The sequence below is a fragment of the Podarcis tiliguerta genome, assembly GCF_965153285.1.
Source record: "Podarcis tiliguerta genome assembly, chromosome: 3".
Classification (NCBI taxonomy): domain Eukaryota; kingdom Metazoa; phylum Chordata; class Lepidosauria; order Squamata; family Lacertidae; genus Podarcis; species Podarcis tiliguerta.
This window is the reverse complement of record NC_139536.1, coordinates 28,002,696-28,023,754: the sequence shown is the minus strand read 5'-3', so window position 1 is coordinate 28,023,754 and position 21,059 is coordinate 28,002,696. Positions and strand designations below refer to the sequence as shown.

Sequence of the window (21,059 nt, the reverse complement as noted above, 5' to 3'; positions counted from 1 at the left end):
AACCAATACATTTTGTAAATCAAACCGTGTTTAATTCATTGACCGGAGCAAGATGCCTTTAAAAAAGAAGACGCTGTCTTCTTAACAGTTGCTTTTGCAGGATCCGTAATCAGAAATACATTTCACTCCTTCAGTCCCTGGGCCTCAGATGTTCTTCCAATGTTCAGTGAGACTTACAGGTGATTAGTATCTCTCGGTGTCAGGCTGCAAGCCAAAAAAAAAAACCCAGTTGACATTCCTCAGCTGCCAAAGAAATAAAAGAAAGATGTAGCAAGCAAACAGCATTGCTTGGTTAGCGAGTGGCTACCTCTCATCCCAAGCTGTGACAAATGTTGAAAATCATAGAAACGCGAGGCCGCAATATTGGCTGAAATGTCAGATAGATTAAACGAAAACAGGTTGATTTTTAGCCATGAGAGAAAACCCCAATCAGGTATGTAAGGAGTAGCAGGGAGAAAGGGAGAGAGAAAGAGTTTCAAATATAAACCTCGAAACTGACAAGTGTGCTGTCAAAAGTTACTCACTAGAGACAATCAGGGCCTGAAACAAATCTAACCAGTGTTCTGGAACTGAATGAGTCGGTGGGGAACTCAAATATGGACACAGTGTCAAAAAGTACAAACGTAATTTTTTTCCCCTTGCCTCATGTTGCTCCTACCAGCATTTCATTTCTGAAGGCCCACGAGGCCAACACTTTGCTGAAGCCAAGCAAGTCCGAGGTCTGTTCAGTACCTGGATGGGTGAGTGCCTGGGAGCCATACCTAGGAGTTCCAGAAAGGTGAGGTATTAAGGTAAGAGAATTAATAAACCGTAAATCACAACAGAAACAATGGAAATGTCTACAATTTGATCATCAGTATTTAAGTTACAATTTCCAAATACCACTATTTTCTTCCATCACTTATCGGTTTTGCTTGCCAGGGCTGACCCACCCATAAGGCATCATGAGGCAACTGCCTCAGGTGGCAGCAGATCATGATACTGATCTTTCTTCCTCCCTTTGTTCTTACTGTAGGTATTCTCTTGCCCCTTCTTCCCTGGCAGCAAGAGGGGGAGCCATTTTGGGGTCTGCCTCAGGTGCCAAAATGTCTTGGGCCAGCCCTCTTGCTAACAGTTCCAACTGCTTGACAAAGGAAGAAGTGTTCAAGTTGATCACATGTTCCTACTCCAACAAACCACCAGACAGTGGCAGGGAAATTGCAATGAGTCTCTTGGCTATTTGGAGCATTCTGCATTGGGAAAGGAGTCAGCACCCAGGAAATGTGAAAGCTAAGGAGCTTGCTGTAGGGCTCTCCCAGAATTAAGTAGTACTAACTGAGGGCATTTCCTTGCATTATATATGATTACGGCAAGGAATTTGGTCACTGTGAGATAATTCCTCTGTACAGCAGCCACAAGGCAGAAGATATTCTGTAGAAACCCCACAGAGGGCCACCGATTGGGGCCACAGGGAAAATTGGGAGTTCAGGCACAGCCCTTCTGGATGCAGGATAGAGGTGGGTGTGGGTGTGGGTGTAAAAGCTAACCTATTGTATAAAGGTAAATTCACATGCATTGCCCTGCCTGAGTTTGCATCTGGTCCCAGCAACATTTGGCATGTGGCCCTCAGATGGTTGCCTAACAGGAATGTGGTCCCCAGGTTGAAAAGGATTCCCCAGCCCTGCACTAGGGCTTCCCTTGATGCTTTGCTTGTGCTTCCTCCATTGGGAATATCGTAGTTTGGATTACTTCCTTCGATTCCTTGCAAGAGCATCATACTGATTGCTCAGAACCACAAAGCAAAGTTATTGAGCTTTTCTGGGGAATACCCTTGAATAGGACATGAGTAGGGCACACATACACACACCCTTGGCTACACCCATGCTCAGAACAAAATCACAATGTACACAAAGTCTTGGGGCATGTGCAAAGTTACAGCTGAATCAAGCAACAAGTGCACAAAGAAGGAGTGATAGCAAAAACCGTGGCTACGAATAGCTGGAAAGAATTCGTTGTTGGGCTACTTCTGGATGTTTTGGAATTAATACAAACCACATTATAATTATGATAGTATTTGCTTATGGGGGAGACTAAATGCAGCCTCCTAAATTTGTTAAGGCTATAGCAAGCAGAAGGCTAGGCAAACCCGAGACCAGATTTATTTATACTATAATCTAAATAAATAAAAACTTATTGGTTCATTTATGATGGCAGACCACAGCAAACAACACCTGGGAAAAATGATTTGGGACATGTAAAACATCTGTGGAACTAAAAGTAATGATGGCGCTTGACACAAGGCTTGATGCAAAGAGACTAAGAAATTTGGGGATGTGGCCGTAGAGCGATAAAACCGTGGAAAAAAGCAAAGGTCAAGGAACCATCAATCTATCTATCTATCTAGTTACGTGGTCTCAGGGGCTGACATAATGATGAACAAGATGAAATGCAGCACCCTTGGGACCCCTCTGCCCCTCCTGCTTTGACATCTTTCCCATCAAGGTTTTGTACCTCTGTTTTAGCTACAGCCTCTCTGTGCTCCTTATGTATTTCACACCCACATCTGCAACGTACATGCTTTCCTTTGAAACTTACATTCTATGTGCTATAATGCATTATTATTGTTGTTATTATTATTATTGAATTTATATACTGCCCTATACCCATAGGTCTCAGGGTGATTTGCAGAATAAAATCAAAATATAAAGCCACAAAATACATAATCAAAATAAATACAACAACCCAACAAACCCCAAAACCACATTTTAAAAGGGCATAGGATCCTCACAACATTTAAAGTAAGACAATTAACAAACCTGGACAAGAGCCACTTATTGGAATATCTGACAGATGGACAGTTGAATAAATAGGTAGACACATTTGAACACCTATACTTGCTGAACTTATAAAATGTAATGATCCAAACTCTCTTACTGCCCACTTATGCTCGCAATCTTCTCCCAGGTCATCAATCACAACAGACTCCAAAACTTTGGGCGGGGAGGGCACCAGGTTGGGGAAAGGCCAAATTAGCAACTTCCAGACAACTTATTCATTAAACATTTGTCCTCATTGTTTGTTTGCAGCCAAAACAGCCCACTTCCTATTTCGGTAAACGGAAGCAACTTGCTCTTTTCCCCATGCTGTGTTTAGTGCATGCGATTTTGCTGATTGGGCGCCCGAGAAGAGTAATCAGGAGAGGGAACTGAAGCCTTGCTGCCAGCCACTACGGGGCAGCAAGCAACCGTGTGGCAATGAAACTCGGGTTTATCAACATACCTTCCAACATTTTTACCTTTGGATCTGGGTCATGAATATGTGCCTCAGAACACCAGAGGCAGAAACAACAGGGAGAAGGAGCGGTGGCGGCAGTGTTGCACCTCTCCTTTGCTCTTCAGTACCACCAGGCCACAGCTCCACTCCCGGGTCATGCCTGAGACGGGGGTGGAAGCAGTGGAGAGCCACAACCACTCCTCTCCTCCACTGGGCATGCAAGGGAGGTGAGGACAACCCCTGCAGGGAGAGCATCTTCACAGCTCTCCAGCCGCTGTTACAAGCTGCCGAAGGGAGGCCTGCAGTGGCAGCCATGGGGGGGTTCAGCCGGCCAGCTCATGCTCCACTCCAAGCTCGGCAGTGGCAGTGCTGGAAGGGGAAAGCGGGAAATTCCTGGATCCACACAGAATCTGGGAATAGGTCTATGAATCTGAGAGTGTCCCTCAAAATGGGGCAGTTGGAGGGTATGCATCGGCAAAGCTGCAGGGTGGTTTTCTTCAGCCCCGGGTCCCCATATGTTGTTGGACTACCACTCCCATCTTGCCTGACCATCAGCTAAGCTGCCTGGGAATGATCTGTGGGCCAGCAATATCTGAGGACCCAAGGATGAAGAGCACTCCTCTGGGGTGTGGGTGACTTTTGCAAGCTCAGGGCTAGACTTCAGTCGCTGTGGTTCAGCGATAGTAGCAGCCCATCAGGATTTGGGGTCAATGCACTAAACCACAGGGAGGAGAGAGAGTTACTTTAGCTGTGGGACTATCAGCAGGCAAAGGAATCCTAAGATCCATTGCATAGCATATGGGAGGTGGGATTTTTGTGTGATATCTTGCTTAAGAGAGCCTCAGGGTTTACTAGATTATACTGGATATTTAGCTCCAATATTTTGCAGCTTGTGAGTATTCTCAAGGACATAACGGAATAATTGAGTGATTCACCATATTAGGTGAATGGCCTAGAAACAAATTATACATACTTAGTAATGTATCCAAAATATTTTTTTAAACGGTGGAGGGTTGCTTTTTTTAATCGATTGCATATCCTTGTATTTATACATTCCATATTGCATCTATATGCTAACATTTTTATTTCCAATTTGGAAAGATGAGCTTCAGAGTTTTGCTCTCGCTTGCCAGCTCTGGGAAGATACTTAAGAGGGCCACTTAAACATTAAGCATATGTTGAAATCCATTACTCTCCAGCAAAGCACTAATGCACATGTTTAACTTTAAGCGTGTCTTAAATCCCCATTGACTTCCAATGTGCATTTTCTAAATTGGGGCTTTTAGGAAGTGGAAAGGGGCTTCTGAGTGATTGTGACCATCTCGATGTAGCTCCTAATGGACAGTTATAAGTGCTGGTGCACTAGAACGGATACATCAGAGTTTCAGAAATAAAGGATGTTACAGACATCAGCTGTCCATTCTATTAATTTCAGCAAAGATGTAATGCTATGGAAATGATGCCTGTGCTAACTTTTATGTGAGTGGAGAGAGAGAGAGCAAGAGAGAAGACTCATTTAGGTGTGCAGGATAAACACAAAAAGAAGCCATTGGGTCATGCACACAAGGCCCTCTTCAACATTGGGGGGGCCCAGAGGTGTCCTGGTTTTTGCTGGATGGTGGACTTGGAGTATGTTTCTGCCAAAAGCTTTAATGCTCAAATCAGTCCAGGGCATAAGCAGGAACAAGGCTTGAAGGCAAGCGAATATGCTGATCCAGCAAGTGAGACACAAACATACTGGGCTCCCGTTATCAATGAATGGGGTGGTGTAGCAAGTGGGATGTTTCTTTGGACTGAGCAAGCAAATGGGAACTTATTCGGTTGGGCTGGGCCTGAGCTGTCTGTTTGCACTGGCCCCGGCTTCTCACACCGTAAGCAATGGAGGAGGTGAAAGGTTACAGAGATCCTGCTCATATACCTGCTAGAAGGTCCGGCTGGTAGATACAAAAGAACAGATCCTTTTCTGCTGTAGCCCGCATCTATGGAACTTCATCTCCCAAGATACACAGTTCGCCAGTAGCCGCCAACAGGGTTGCATGGGCAGGGCTGTGTTGCTCTGTTGTCTTCCCAACGCCACACAACCCTGCCAGTTACTAAGTAGGACAGCTGAAGGAGCAAGGCAGTGAGAAGGCTGGCATGGTGCGGCTGCAGCACCAGGAGCATCAAATTAGCTCCAATGTTGCACCTCTCCCTCGGTAAGGGGCTGTGACATGTGACTTTAGAAACACGGGAGAGTCAGGCAGCCTCACCAATGCACCCCTGGCCAGTTGCTACTGCAGACATTTATTTTTTCTTTATTAATTTATATACCACTCATATGCCAGAATGGCTTCTAAGTGGTTTACAACTGTAAAACCAATGATAAAACCCATGCATATTAGTCTTCTTTGCCTTGTTGTGGCAGGCTGTAAACATATTTTTCTTCAGGCTTCGCCATGACCACAGAATGGAAGATGGCAGTATCTCCAAGGACGTGCTCTACGGGGAGCTGGCTTCAGGCACCAGGCCCGTTGGCAGACCAACTCTGCATTACAAAGATTTCTGCAATTGTGCCATGAAGGCTGGAAGCATCAATCCTGCCATGTGGGAATCCCTTGCAGAGGACCGCACTGCCTGGAGACAGGCAGTCAGGTTGTGCATGAGGAGGAATGACCGCTGGGAGGAGCGCAGAGAGAAGAAATGCCATGGAGCATCTGCAACAGCACAACTGGATGCCTTCATCTGCCCCAGCTGCAACAAAACCTGTCTCTCCCGCATCGGTCTCTACAGCCACAGCAGGCGCTGCAACCTCCCAACAGCTTGACCTCACCCCCAAAGGCACACTCCTCCATTGTCTCCCGAGACAGACAGATGCCAACCAGGCTTTTAGTTAGCACCCTCTATTATGCGGTTACAGCTTTCTGTGATATATTTAAGGGAATTAATGATACAGAATGATCCGCAACGTTTTTGCTGCTGTTTTTATGATAGCGGCGACATGGCTTTATATTTTATATGGGCTTTAATCATTTTAAATGTTGCGAGTCACCAAAGGAAAACATTTGTATTTCGAACGGTGGCTAATTAAACTGGTGAAGTTTAAAATAAATTAAAAAGTTGTAGTTGGCAAACCGGCGTCAGACTTGGAATTCCACGGCGATCTCCATAAATGTATTTTGGAGACAATGCGTTTTCAGAGAGTCCAAATGGCAGGGATTTCCGACAACAGAGTACTATAAGGGTAACAAGCTGTCACATTTCATCTGATGTTTTCTGCATAAGTGATTTTTTCCCGTGTTGCCAATAATCACCCAGTTTGTGTGCAGCCATTCTATAAAGCTATTAGTAATCCATGCCCACCATGTGGGCACCCGACCAGCTAAACTCTTCTTCAGATGATTGTACGAAAAGGGAGGGAGTGTTACATTTCTGTTAATGACTTCCTGCTTTAAAAGCAGTGTTGTCTCTCCAGCAGAGGTGGTGTGCTTTTTTAAAGGGTTTGAAAACCACTGCCTTAAGTTTACCTTTATCCTGGATGCAGGAGAAACCCCAGTTAATCTTTTTTAAAGTCTTATTCACTTAATGGAAATGCTTAGGTGCATAATTACATTGAGCAGCTATTGCTATTCCAAAAAGGAGAAGAAAAAATAATAATCTAATGGTATTGTCTCTATAAGCGAATGAGGATTTCAGGAGGGGGTGTTGGTGCGACCCCACGTGATCCAGAGAGGTTAATGCAGTTAAAGTTATTTCACAGTCCATTAAGGAGCTTACGGTGACCTCACGACCTTTGAGCCAACAACACGGAATCCATTATCATCACAATGGAAGTGGCGGTGGTTCGGCTGACTTGACAATGGGCCTAGGAAATCCCAAGTCAGTACTTAGGGTTACCCGCACCCCCTTTCCTTTCCTTTCCGTTCCTTTTCTTTAAAATGTTTTTTTTTAAAATAAAATAAAAACCAGCCCATGCTCATTTCTTTCTGCTTCTTTGGTACTGCTATTAATATGCCTTCCTGTAATTTGTAACATTAACATTGCTAAAGGTACAGGAAAGGACACCGAAATGAAGATGTCAGAACTGCTGACTTAGTTCAGCGTATGATAATATGGGCTACATATGGAAATGGTCGAGAGATAACTAGAAAGATCGAGATGAAAACAGTAAAGAAACTCCGTGGAAATGATGATAAATTATCGAAGCCTGAAAAATCTATTTCGGCACATTTTTATTTCTCTCTGTTTTTTAAAGCCCTGTGTTTAAATGCATTCTTGTCGACTGCATCCCAATGTGTGTGTACTTTACTTATGCAAATAGTATTTCTGTTGCTGTATCTTTTGAGTTTTATCGATCAGCAGAATTCTGAATAGGATACCCTTGCAAGCTCAGTCATCTAACACAACCTATTGCTAACCTTTCTTAAAGATGGAGCTTTCTGAAACATGCTGCCAATCAAACCGAAATTTGTAAGTTGGAAGAAACATTTTAATTAAGGAATTTTAAACACAGCATTTCTCTCATGTTTTGTTTTAAAGGATAAACATAGCTATATGTGCTTGCTTAGAAAATAAAATAACATTCAATTACCCTTTACTGCATGTTCAGTTGGTAACAATAAATCTGTTTGTTAATGCTAATAATAATGGTACTTTTTTTTTAAAAGGGATTTTCAATAAATGGTCATGAAATTTAATCATCCCAGTAAATTAAATGTAAACTTCTCAAAAATCAGTAAACACAGGGATATTGAGTAAGCAGAAATATGAGAAAGGGATGTTGATATAGGGGGAAATTATAATAATAAAGTTTTATAACTGCATTAAAAATTGTTTTGTAACTAATGTATAATAACATATTTAATCACTTTAGTTACTGGGGAGTAAGCCTCACTGAACTCACTCAGACATATCACTGAGTAGACATGTATAGGACTGCAGTATTGATCAAACATATAGGACAGCAACACTGCAATCATGCGCATGTCTACTCAGAAGTAAACCCAACTGAGTTCAATGGGTGTTGCTCCCAGGTAGGTGTGTACAGGATTGCAAATCAAGGCTTGTATTAATCAAGCTGCATAGTAACTTTATAAGATAAGACCGTTATAAGGGATTGTACATGACTATTAACTACTTAATTTGCAGGAAAGTAGCATGATCTCCTTGGTTCAAAAATACATAAATGGTTGGAAAAGTTTGCTACTGAAGTTAAAAAAAAAAAGCAGCCAGTGATTGGGTAGCATTTTAAACACATGTGGGTCATCAAACTTCTGAGCTAGGAGAAAGCACTTCTGATCACGCAAAGCAGAGCATCTTATTTTTGTTGATCCTCATACTTCCTGTGACCCCCTCCTGTAACCCCCTCTTGAGGGTTGGTGGACTTCCCTGAACAGGACAGGATGTGGCACAGAGTACTGAAATAGGCAGGCAGACATAGAGATAGCCTGAGGTTTGTTTGAGTTGTTGGTGGGTAGTTGGTTGGTTGTAGTGGGTTGGCTGGTTGGGAAAGGCAATTGGAGAAGCAGTTGGCAGGCAGTTGGAAACAGAGAGACAGGGCAGTGTGTTCTTGAGTGAGGGGAGGTAGAAGAGATAGAGAGAGGAAATAAGACTAAGAAAGTAAAGAGTAACAACATTTGTTTGTTTGTGTCTGAAATAAAATACCCTCTTCTTTATTAACTTGAGAATCTGACTGAGATTGAAGTGATTTTACCTCGTTGGTGGCAGTATATTATGTTAGGATATTTCCGTTCCACCTTACAAGGGAGCAGGCTTTGTGAGTCACAGAGTCTGCGCATTTTCTGTTTTCACAGGATGTTTCTGTTGTGTCTTTGTTTTCCTCTATCTCTATGCCGGAGACACTGAAGCAGGCAGTCATGTTTTTCTTTGTTCTGATCAACGCAGAAATAAACTTGTAAATAATGCTCTCCTGAGTGCATCTTTCGCTGTGTGCATTATCTGCTGATAGAGCGTGCACGGCTCTGGAATGTGGCAAGCTATTTCTGGAGCTCGTGTCGCTAATTACTGATACTGCGTGTCTACGGGAGATCAATGGACGGAGACGACGTGGAGTCATGATGGACTTTGTCTCCTTGGCAGTATCCCAACATATTAGTGGTGTACAGGTCAATAGTCCGTGAGACGACTGGGGGCTCTGTACGAATGCCACACCTTTCGTCTCCAGTGAGCTCTGAGAATGTTCACCATTAGAAATCCTGGAGAGCGGCAGCTAGTCGGCGTAAACACTACTGAGCAAGACGGATCAATGGTCTGACTCAGCAGCTTTCTGTATTCCTCCAACACCACTACCAAAAGTCAAACCAACTGTCTGGACCAGGTCTTGGAGGCCATGGGGAGCTGTCTCCCCAACGCACTGCTCCCAGAAGCTTTCACTGGACGTCAGAACTTTCTGTAAGTGGAGAGGCACAACTGGATATAATCTGTTTGATTTGAAGGCAGAATCCCTAATACACAGAGGTCTAGCTGTGCATAAAAAAACTATTGCCTACACATGGGTCATCCATCAGGGCTATTTCCATAAGTACAGGAGGGTGTAGCACAAGGAATAATTTTCTGTATTCAGCACCAAACAAACAGGAGATTGAATCCAGGCAACTACCACATGCAATGCTATTCCTCCCTCCTCTAGATGGTTTAAGCCACCATTTGGGAAGGAGGAGCGATGGTGGCTTATAGGTAATGTCTGAAGAGCGTCCCACCCCTCTTCACCATTCTCATTAACCTCAAACGTGGAGAGTGATCTCCTCAAGCAATGAACCTCCTGTATTTGCAGAGGATCACTATACATTTTAAAGCCCTACGTATGGGGAGCCTCCACAAGACCCAAAGACTCTCCAGTCAGTCCACAAGGTCACCTTCCAACTCATGTCGCAAGAATGGTGATGAAGGGGCAGAGCAAGCACACTAACACCCTTTACATTCTAACTTAACCCTTGCAGATTAGAGGGGGCTCTGGTAATTAGGCAATAAAAAATTGTCTACTCATTTATACCAGAAGTGGGGGACCTGTAGCCCTCCAGATGTTGCGGTCCAATTCCCATCAGCCCAGCCAGCACGTCCAGTGGTAAGGGATGCTGGGAGCTGTCATTCAAAACATCTGGTGGGCCACAGGTTCCCCAGCCCTGATTTTTACCTACATCTGTTTTATATACTTCAAAATATATCATTCAAACTACAGTCTGTGCTGGCTTCCCAGCTAGCATCAAATTCTACAATGTGAAGAGAGCCAGTGTGGTGTAGTGGTTAAGAGCGGTAGACTCGTAATCTGGGGAACCGGGTTTGCGTCTCCGCTCCTCCACATGCAGCTGCTGGGTGACCTTGGGCTAGTCACACTTCTCTGAAGTCTCCTAGCCTCACTCACCTCACAGAGTGTTTGTTGTGGGGGAGGAAGGGAAAGGAGAATGTTAGCTGCTTTGAGACTCCTTTGGGTAGTGATAAAGCGGGATATCAAATCCAAACTCCTCCTCTACAGTTTGACTGTGGATGCACAAAACACATGTGTGAAAGCAGCTTAGCCCTAGCTGGCCTGCTCCCTACCAGAGGTATGTTCTGTGTTTTGTCATGTTTTCACCATGGATAGGTACTCTATTTATTACACGTGTGGGGAACCTTTGCCCCCCCCCCAGATGTTGCTGAACTACAACTCCCATCTGCCACAGCAAGCACAGCCAATTACCAAGGATAATGGAAGTTGTAGTTTATCAACATCTGGAAGGTCAAAGATTTCCCACACCTGATTTATTAGGTGATTCGTGGAACTTCTAATTGTGCATTTAAGTATATGATGTGTCTAAGTTATTAAATCATTCTGGCAAATGTATTTCTTATTCAACAAAAAATATGTGTGATAGGAGGGAGCATGGGTCCAGAGCGAGCTGTACATGCATCCTCTTGTGTGGAAATCTGTTTTACATAAATGTGTGGCTGAGAGATGTTGTCTTTTGTATGTGACAGAGTTGCTGTTTTGGAACAATAAGTTTACGAGAAGGTTGAATCTGTGTTCCCTGGAATGAAAGTATGAAATGCAGCAAGGTTGCACATAGCATCCTTGAGTGATCTAGGAATTTTTAAAATATATATATATTAAAAGCTGTTCAAGCTTTGATTTTAAGATTTTTGTGACAGCAAAATTGGCACTGTCAACATAAAGGCAAAATATAAACCTGAAAGGAGCGGCAGGGGTGCGGTGGGAGACAACTCCACAGCAAGTCTCGGCTTTCAGTGGCCAAAAATAAACCAGTTCTTGGCTGAAAGACATAAGTGCTATTGTGAAATTGATATCCCTTCTTGGCTTATTCCCAGACAATATGTTGCCTTTCTGGGGGCTGATCAATATGATTGATGTGATGTGTGAAATTCAGGAGGGAGCTCCCCTTTAATCAAGCCCACTGTCCTCGACAGATAGGCAGCTGCGGACTAACATGTTCTTCAAACTGTCTCCTCCCCGCTGCCCAAACGGAGGGGAAAAGGAACAGCAAACTGCAAAAAGGGAACATGAGATGGCAGCAAGCGCGCAGTGCATTGGAGAAATCTGTGCGCACACACCCCACCGCTCCAAGTGTCATAAACAAGCCACAAAAGATGGTCATTTCAGGCTACTTCGAAGGGACGGTGATGAAGTTGTTCCTATCTGCTTAGCAACTCAGCTTGGGAATCTGGCTGCTTTCCGAGAGCTTCCGCCCTCTCTTTCTCTGTTATAATATTGATTTGCTACTGGTATCAAATTTTTTTGGCTTGCGCAAAGATGAAATAAGTCGAGCTAAAAATATCAGAGGAAGGTTGCAACACTTTACTCTTTTAGACATGATGCAATTATCTGTGCAAAGAATTTTAAGTACCAGCTCTCCCCGGCAAGAAAACATTCCTGGGTCGCGAGCCTATAGGTTTTCCCTACGCTTATACAACAGAAGAGGCGCTGCCTGTGCTGAACGGCAGTGCTTTTGAAAAGAAAGGGGAAAGATAGGGATTGTGTTCTTTCAAAACCAAGCAGCAATTAAATTGTTAACGCTTTCCCCCTAGATGGTGTTACGAATTAAACCGATTACATTGAATCGATTAACATTACAGGAGGGCCTTCCTTTTTAATAATAATTTTTAAAAGGTTTCCCATGGTTGTTTCGGAGGTACGAACCTCATTTTGTTAACCTTTCCATGTGTTGCAAGATTCACCGATCACCACCTGGTGCCAGATTGCCGACTAATTATGTCATAAGCAATCTCCTAACCATGTGTAGTTAGCTCTGCCTGGGAAAGATAGAGCACCTTAAATGGCTGAATACTTTTCTCAGAGGAGCATTTTGAACCATCGACAGACAGCTAAAGAGAACAACGAAGAGAGCAAGGGCAGGTGAATAACAGTTGGCTCCTCAGATCCTTCGATGGAACGTGTTCTTTTCCCAACATCTCAGACAGAAGCCCCCATCAGGAATCTCAGCTAGAATTCCAAAGGCAGAGCATCCTTTGAGCCTGGTTTCACCAATGGAAAGGTGGCATACAAATAAAGCCATGTATGTATGTATGTAATTCCCACCAACCCCAGCCAGCATGGTCAATAGCCAGGAACGATGGGAGTTGTAGTCCAACAACTTCTGGGGAGCCACATGTTCGCCATCTCTTCCCTGTAAGCACTAGCAGTTCCCTCTGAGGCAAGGACACCAAAAAGATAACAGGGTAAACTCTCAGTTTAGTCTGAACCTCTGCTGGTTGTAGGTATGACCCAACCTGAACTTTGCCTGTGGATTTCTCTTTGCTTCTTTTGGAGCTGTCCATGGTACTGCTTCTTTGCTGACCAGACTCTCGGTTGCTTCTTACTTCAACACCAGTGAGGGGTCAGTTTCCTTCACCAGACCTGATGGCAACGAGCTATGGCACTTGCAATTTTGTCCTCCAAGAGATTAGAATGGGACGGGGGTGCTCCAGAGGAATGACCCTCCCTCTGCTCTAGCATATGTTGCCTGAGGCACTTTCTTCGCTCTGTACCCTCCTCACGTTCCATTTTGTTTATTCCTGGACCTTTCCCTACTGCTCATAATGGCTTCCGACTCTCCCATCTTATTCCCAACAACCATTTATTGCATGCTTCCATTCCTACCTACTCACAAATCCATAATAATTCCACCAAAATGTGTGTATGATACCAGTTCTTTAAAGACTCTTCAGAGGCCAGGCCTTGCCTCCTAAAGCAGACGAGCAATCAAACCTGGATAAAGAGGCTCGTTTCCTTCAATCAAAGGAGCAGAAATAATGAATTTCACTGAAAACTGTGTTGTCCAAGGGGCAAGAAAATTATTAACTTTATTTTGCAGCGGTGAGCTACAACTTGCAACTGTTTTACTCCCAGAAACTATGCAGCCCAACATGATAAGAGGAAGTATTACAAAGTAATTAAACATTTCAAATGAGAATCAGTTCAGCAAGCCACATATATGGAGTGAGTCGACACACCCAGACTTACAGTGATTGTATACTAATAATAGTGGCACTGGTGGTTGTGTTAATGATCACTGTTTGGAAATAGCTGTGGAGGATGAGTATCCCATTAAATGCAGGTTCACTAAAGTCAAGCACAAGGATTTCACGCGCTGAGAGGAGTTGGGCCACTTTGGCGTGTACTGCAGATAATGTCTAAAGCACAAAGGCTGCCAAAATCTTATTTGTCCTTCAGATGAAGTCCATATTGACTGTCTAAAAAAAAACCTACCCAGCAACCCACCCTCTTTGTATGAGCCATTATTTTCAAATTGTTTCCCAACTTATACTGCAGTTGAAAATTGGACAGCTCTTCAATGGTGGCTGCATTTCAATTGATTATCAATACAGTTTTTCAGAATTAAGAATATTGTTCTATTCTTTTCCTTGGCATCATGTTGACTTTGTGTGGTGGTCATTTCAATATTGCTGTACAATTTTGTGTTGGACTCTTTGGCATTAAGATAACGCACGAGAGAATCAATTAGATTTATTATCTCCCCTCGAAGGGTACGGTAGGCGATAAGGCAAACTCTATACATAATGTAGGATTTATTTTCAAGGGCTTCTATGATTACATAGCTGCAGTTATCCAGGTGCAACTTGGAGTGTCACATACAGATGCCTGGAAGTTTCTGTTTAAAACACAACAAAACAGGACTGCATTATAAAGGGTTTCCATGGTGAGTTTGCATGGGCAATTTATACAGGGAAAGGACACCAAGAGGTAAGACTCTTCCAGATGGATGAAAAGGCCTTTGCCATAGATGGTCATCTTTGTATTGTTTTAAAATCTATTTTCAGGATTTTTGTTTTCTTTTCTTTTGTTTTGTAAATCGCCTTGACCCACATAGAGAAGGCAATTTGGAAATTAATACATAAGTATTACAATATAAATTCATTGTAACTCAGGAAGCTGTCTAGTACCATCAGCCTGTAAGTCCATCTAGTTCAGTTTTGTCTACATTGGTAGCAATCCCTCCAGAGTTTCAAGCTCTGCCTAGAGATGTCAAGGATTGAAACTCAAACCTTCTACAATCAAAGCAGGTGTTCTACCACTGAGCTACAGTCCCTCTTAGCTGTGCTCCTCCTTGTGGTAGAAGAGAAACAAGATGATAGGAAAGGAACTATTTGTTTCAAGCAGAAACATCTCACATACTTGTGCCTCTGAGTTGCTTCTGACATCATAGAAGACTTTCCAAAGAGGGAGTGTGGATGCTTCTACACTGAAATGTTATATGGAGTTTTACCACCCATGAACTGTGCCCAACAGAATGCAGGGCTCCTTTTTGCCAAGTGGAAGCACACTTATATAAGAATGAAAAGCTGTAAATGGATTTGCAGTCCATCTCTAACTTGCTGGTTTCTGCTGCTTGAGACGCCACTACTGGTTTTGGGTTGCTTCATAATTGGCAGTTGATGCTTTTACAGCACTGGATACAATTTTGTACTTTCCCCTTATTAATTACTTATTTATTCAATTTCTGTACAGTGGTACCTCGGGTTAAGAACTTAATTCGTTCTGGAGGTCCATTCTTAACCTGAAGCACCACTTTAGCTAATGGGGCCTCCCGCTGCTGCCACGCCGCTGCGCAATTTCTGTTCTCATCCTGAAGCAAAGTTCTTAACCCGAGGTACTATTTATGAGTTAGCGGAGTCTGTAACCTGAAGCGTCTGTAACCCGAGGTACCACTGTACTTCCTTGCAATGTGAGGATCACAGGGCCATTTACAATATAAAGTGAACTAGGTTTCCCAAACTTCTAACATTCCCAGTTATAGTGTTCCATCACTTTCCCTTCTGAGAGAATGCCCTACTTCTGGTTTCTTCTTCCTTTTATACTACTACTAGTCATTCTTATTTGGAATAATTTCTGAATTTGGTTTAATGAGTGATTTTGGTTAGAACAAGCCTCAGTTCCCTATGTTTGGGTGTAACATGGAACTGTGGTTTGCTCATGACATCGTCACAGTCATGTTTGACAGATATATTTCAGACCCAGCTCTCTTATCACCAGGCTGCTCTGGCTATGGTTTTAGAACCCAAATTTGAAATAGTGAGTAAAATATGAAACTCATCACTGATTACTCATCTGTGAATTAGATTCTTTTGGAAGAAATAGATGCACAACATATGTAGCAGGGAAACAGCCTTCACAAGTCCCGGTTCTGTAAATGAAGCATCAGATATAATGAAAAGCTTGGTTGGAGACATATTTGTCTGTTAATTGTTGTTATAGTTGATATTTTTTAGAAACAGAAATGCTTTTAAAGATAAATACCTCTAATGCATCTATTGATTTCCTTTATTTAAACTATTAATAAACTGACTCAAACAGTCTCTTTTTTAAAAAAAGAGAAGGGAATAAAATAGGATGCAGGTACCCACAAAATGTTTTCTGTGTATTTCCAAGCAGTTTATGTATTAAAACTGGAATTAAAACTGATTGGCTGATAATGAGTGCAGATGCTGACCTTTGGAGAGATTTATTAGTCCTGCAAACGATGAACTGGGCTCCCTGCACCTTGTGACCTTGACAGAGAGATACAGAAATAACCTATGGTATATTTAACCCTTTCTGGGTGCTAAAAATAGATTCGGGGGGGGGGGGGACACGAGCAAGTTTTTAAATAATAGAATTATCAATGAGTTAAATGTTACTGCTAGATCAAAAAGTGAGATTTTGGTGGGGAAAGAGAGTGCTATGATCAGCTTATTCTCCAGCACTATTTTGGAACCTTACAGATTCCTTTTTTCTGCATGGTATACAAGAGAGATAGAAAAAACTTGTGTGTGTGATACATTTTTGTAAACTCTAAACTATTCAGGTAGACCTATTAATTTTTCTGGAAGAAACATAGCCACCTTTTTGTGATTGTACTAAATTAAGATTTCTCTCCCACCTTACGCCAAGAGTTTTTAATATATGAATTAGCTCATTTAAAAAAACAGTTAATGCCCCACCACAAGAATATTCTATGTCCCTGTTGTAATATTTTGTCATGATCACTTCTAAAGCTAGTGGTACCTTGGTTGTCGAATCGGCTCCCAAACACCACACACCCAGAAGTAAGTGTTCCTGTTTGCGAAGCCGAACGTTTTTTGGAAGCTGAACTTTCTGACGTGGCTTCTGCAGCTTCCAATTGAGTACAGGAAGCTCCTGCAGCAAATCAGAAGCCGTGCCTTGGTTTTCTAACAGTTCCAGGAGTCAAACGGACTCCCAGAATAGATTAAGCTCGACATCCAAGGTACCACTGTATTTGCAACATGAGACACTATCCTTTCCCTTGGGAATTCGATTTTCATGGAGGCCCCAGGTCACATTTCTTAAAATAAAATTCCAGGGTGTCATCAGTGCCTAGAAATTCAGTAGAGAACCCCGAATCAGTGATATCAATATATATATAAAGAGAGAATTGCAAAGCATTGGCCAGGGGAAGTTATTGGCTGCCTCCAGTTTCATTGCAAACACAACTGCTGGCTGCAAGCACCATCTCATTCTCCTCCCTGAGCTTGGCGGTGGTGGCACTGGAGGGAGGAAACAGGACATTCTGGGATCATATCAGAAGCCAGGCTGTAATTCCACGAATGTCCCAGTAAAACTAGGACACTTGAAAGGTATGCCCTCTTCCTATAGGCCTGATCCACACACCCAGACAGATGAAGAGAACTAGGTGAGTGGAAGACGCAACTCCTTCTTGCTCCTTCCACTGCTCACTTGCTCAGCATCAGCAAGGAGCAACAGCAACAGGGCTAGAAGGCACCATAGAAGTGGAGGGCCCTAGTGGGGCACAGCCTTGGTCTATTGCCTGATGGTACTCACTACTGGTGCCAGTCCTCGGAAACTGCCTGCAGTGAGCTATTTTTAAGATCTGCAGTCAGTGTATTTGACTCAGTGGAACTTACTTCGAAATGAACATGCAAGTCTCTCATGTAAACATGCCCTGCCAAAGTAAACATTGTTGTTTAGTCGTTCAGTCGTGTCCGACTCTCCGTGACCCCATGGACCAGAGCACGCCAGGCACTCCTGTCTTTCACAAAGTAAACATACCCTATGCCAACATCTTCTGGAACTGAACATTTGCATTTAGTGTTGGTTTAGCACCCATCCCATAGCCTAAAGTCTCTACCCAAGCTGACCAGGGTGGTCTCCACATTGGCATTAGAATTCCTAAGGCTTATTGTCTTGGATGACTTCAATGATCATATCATGTTCATACCTGGCTGGAACAGTTCGGGTTTTCATAGCCTTGGACCTGTCCCAATGATTTTTAGCTTTTTTTAACCCTTTACAAATGCTTTCAAATAAATGAATGAATGAAATAGGACCTGCTTCCATATGCTGGGCCTCGTTTGTTTTTCTGAATAGGGAAAAGATGATCTGAGAGTGTTGGAAGTTGATATGTTTTCCCCTTGTCCTGGACAGATCATTGCCTGGTCAGGTTTAGATTCTGGACAACTGTATAAGTGCACAACCCCAGTATTAGGGAAGCTTTTAATGTTTGATGTATCACAGTATTTTAATATTCTTTTGGAAGCCGCCCAGAGTGGCTAGGGAAACCCAGCCAGATGGGCGGGGTATAAATAATAAATTATTATTATTAATAATAATTATTATATTTGAACTGCTGGGCTGGATATCATGTGAATGTTCCTTTATTTCCAAATGAAGCATACAAGTTTGGTCCATCCGACTAAATCTATTCTGAGAATGCAACAACTGGTTACACGGGCATCTCATAGATAAGAGCAGGGTTGTTTTTGCTCTGCTTCGGGAAGCTCTGTGATCAAGACGGCAATCTGTTTTGTCTGTTGCCTCTGACAGTATCAGAGGGGACCTGGCTCGGCTAGATTGATTGGTACCTCCAGCTTAGCCATTTCCGTGCAGAATGGCTAGGTTTTTTGCCTAATGATGTTACATTTGTCCTGCAGATGATGTAGAGCATGCTACAGAGAATGAACAGCTCGGCTCTGATCGCTCCTTATTTGGCAAGCACTCACATTTCACACCAACCCTCCCCAGCCCCATTAATATTATATATAGATACCCTTGTCACAGATTTACATTCGGTGATCCGAAATCAGGACAGAAAGGGTGAAATGTATGAGGGGGGTAGGGGTGAGGAGGTGAGCTGATTTATTATAGGGAATGTTGAAGAATAAAAAGAAAGTGATCAAATTTATATTAATGCTCTGACCTACATTCTCAAGCTCTGTTTCTCTCTCTTTTTTCCCAAACACAAACACACACACAATGCAGAACTAAAGCTTTCATAGCTATGCCTCCAGATGATAGATTTCTTTAGAGTAGGGGTAGACAATGTGGGAGTCCCCAGATATCTGGCAATACTGCTCCCATCATTCCTGACCATTGACCATAGTGGCTGGGGCTGATGGGAGTTGTAGTCCACAACACAACAAAGGCACCATGTTGGCTAACCCCTGTTTTAAGAATGAAATCTGCTGCTTTAGCTGTGCCATTTGTTCTTTCCAGTGTTAGCTTCTCCACAACTTAATGAATGCTTTCTTATTTTCACCTCTTTCTCTTATTAAGGTTTGGAAATGGTGTCAGATCAAGATAAAGCTGGCTGAACTTAGTTCTCTCTGGCAACACAAGAATGGGCCTTTTCTGTGGTGGCTCCCTGTTTGTGCAATGCTCTCCCCAACGAGCGTCACCTGGTGCCTTCATTACATATCTTTAGGCACCAGGCCAAAAATATTCCTTTTCTCCCAGGCCTTTGGCTAATTAAACAATCTATGACCTTTTAATTGTGCTTGTGGGAGGTGGGTTATTGGTTTGTTGTTGTTTTCTGTTGTGTCTTTTGTGTTCTCATTTTGTATTTTTATTTTCTAAACTGCCTTGTGATCTTTCGATGGTGGTATACAAATTTAGTAAGTAGTAGTAGTAGTAGTAGTAGTAATAATAATAATAATAATAATAATAATAATAATAATACAGTGGTACCTCGGGTTAAGTACTTAATTTGTTCCAGAAGTCCGTTCTTAACCTGAAACTGTTCTTAACCTGAAGCACCACTTTAGCTAATGGGGCCTCCTGCTGCCGCCGCACCGCCGGAGCACAATTTCTGTTCTCATCCTGAAGCAAAGTTCTTAACCCGAGGTACTACTTCTGGGTTAGTGGAGTCTGTAACCTGAAGCGTATGTAACCCGAGGTACCACTGTAATAATAAAAACAATGGAATATAAGTCCCCCAATACTACGGAAGTCATTAATAAATTGTCCCATTGATATCAATGCAACCTAGATTCAATAGCTTAGTCTGGATCCAACCCAAGTTTGTCACAAAATGCATTAATATTTTCAAATGGTCCTTGAGAATATTGCATCAAGTTCAATCATTGCTGGCAGGGTGGTAGTGTACTTGGTAAAGAGGCATCTCTGCAGCCAATTCACACATTACAATTTTACTGCTAAGATATTTTGAGTGTACACTTTAAGAGGCATAGTATGATGGCACTAGCATGTATCATGCACACTGATAAAGGTAAAGGTAAAGGTACCCCTGCCCGTATGGGCCAGTCTTGACAGACTCTAGGGTTGTGTGCCCATCTCACTCAAGAGGCCGGGGGCCAGCACTGTTCGGAGACACTTCCAGGTCACGTGGCCAGCGTGGCATCGCTGCTCTGGCGAGCCAGAGCCGCACACGGAAACGCCGTTTACCTTCCCGCTAGTAAGCGGTCCCTATTTATCTACTTGCACCCGGGAGTGCTTTCGAACTGCTAGGTTGGCAGGCACTGGGACCAAACGACGGGAGCGCACCCCACCACGGGGATTCAAACCGCTGACCTTTCAATCGGCAAGCCCTAGGCACTGAGGCTTTTACCCACAGCGCCACCCGCGTCCCCATGCACACTGATACTTGGTGGCAAATCCAGATTTGCTATTGTGCAAAGTATTAATGACTCTCGGCCTTCTTTATATAGGCTATTACTCAGCATCTTTCCTTCCTTTTTCACCAGAGTTTGTTATAAGCTCTCCAAGGTTATGGGCTGTACAAAGCTGTCATATCAATCTTAGAAGTGAACTGAATCAAAGTTTGAAATTTTACCTGCATTCATCCGTGGTGAACATATGACGTAGGAAGCTGCCAGAATACTGACTGACTCAGGCCACTGATTCTGCTCCCGCCTCACACCACCACCAATTTCTGGACACTCAGAACTTGATAACATGAGAGAAAGGGACTATTCACGTGCAAATTAGGACTCATAAACTGAAAATTAAAATAAAGATGCAATCTTCTAGTTTCATGTCAATATTTAGTGGCCTGACTGCAGGCAGTGTTGGGTGATATGGATTATTTGGCTGCATTTCAATACAG

General features: G+C 43.0%; 1 long non-coding RNA gene across 1 annotated transcript in view; it reads left to right on the top strand.

Annotated features, from left to right (window-relative positions):
• The first annotated feature begins 7,075 nt into the window (after positions 1-7,075).
• LOC310674320 overlaps positions 7,076-21,059 on the top strand; it is a 33,103-nt gene continuing 19,119 nt past the window's right edge. The window contains exon 1 of the long non-coding RNA XR_014509527.1: positions 7,076-7,698. This is a non-coding gene — a long non-coding RNA (uncharacterized lncRNA). The remainder of the gene's footprint in view (positions 7,699-21,059) is intronic.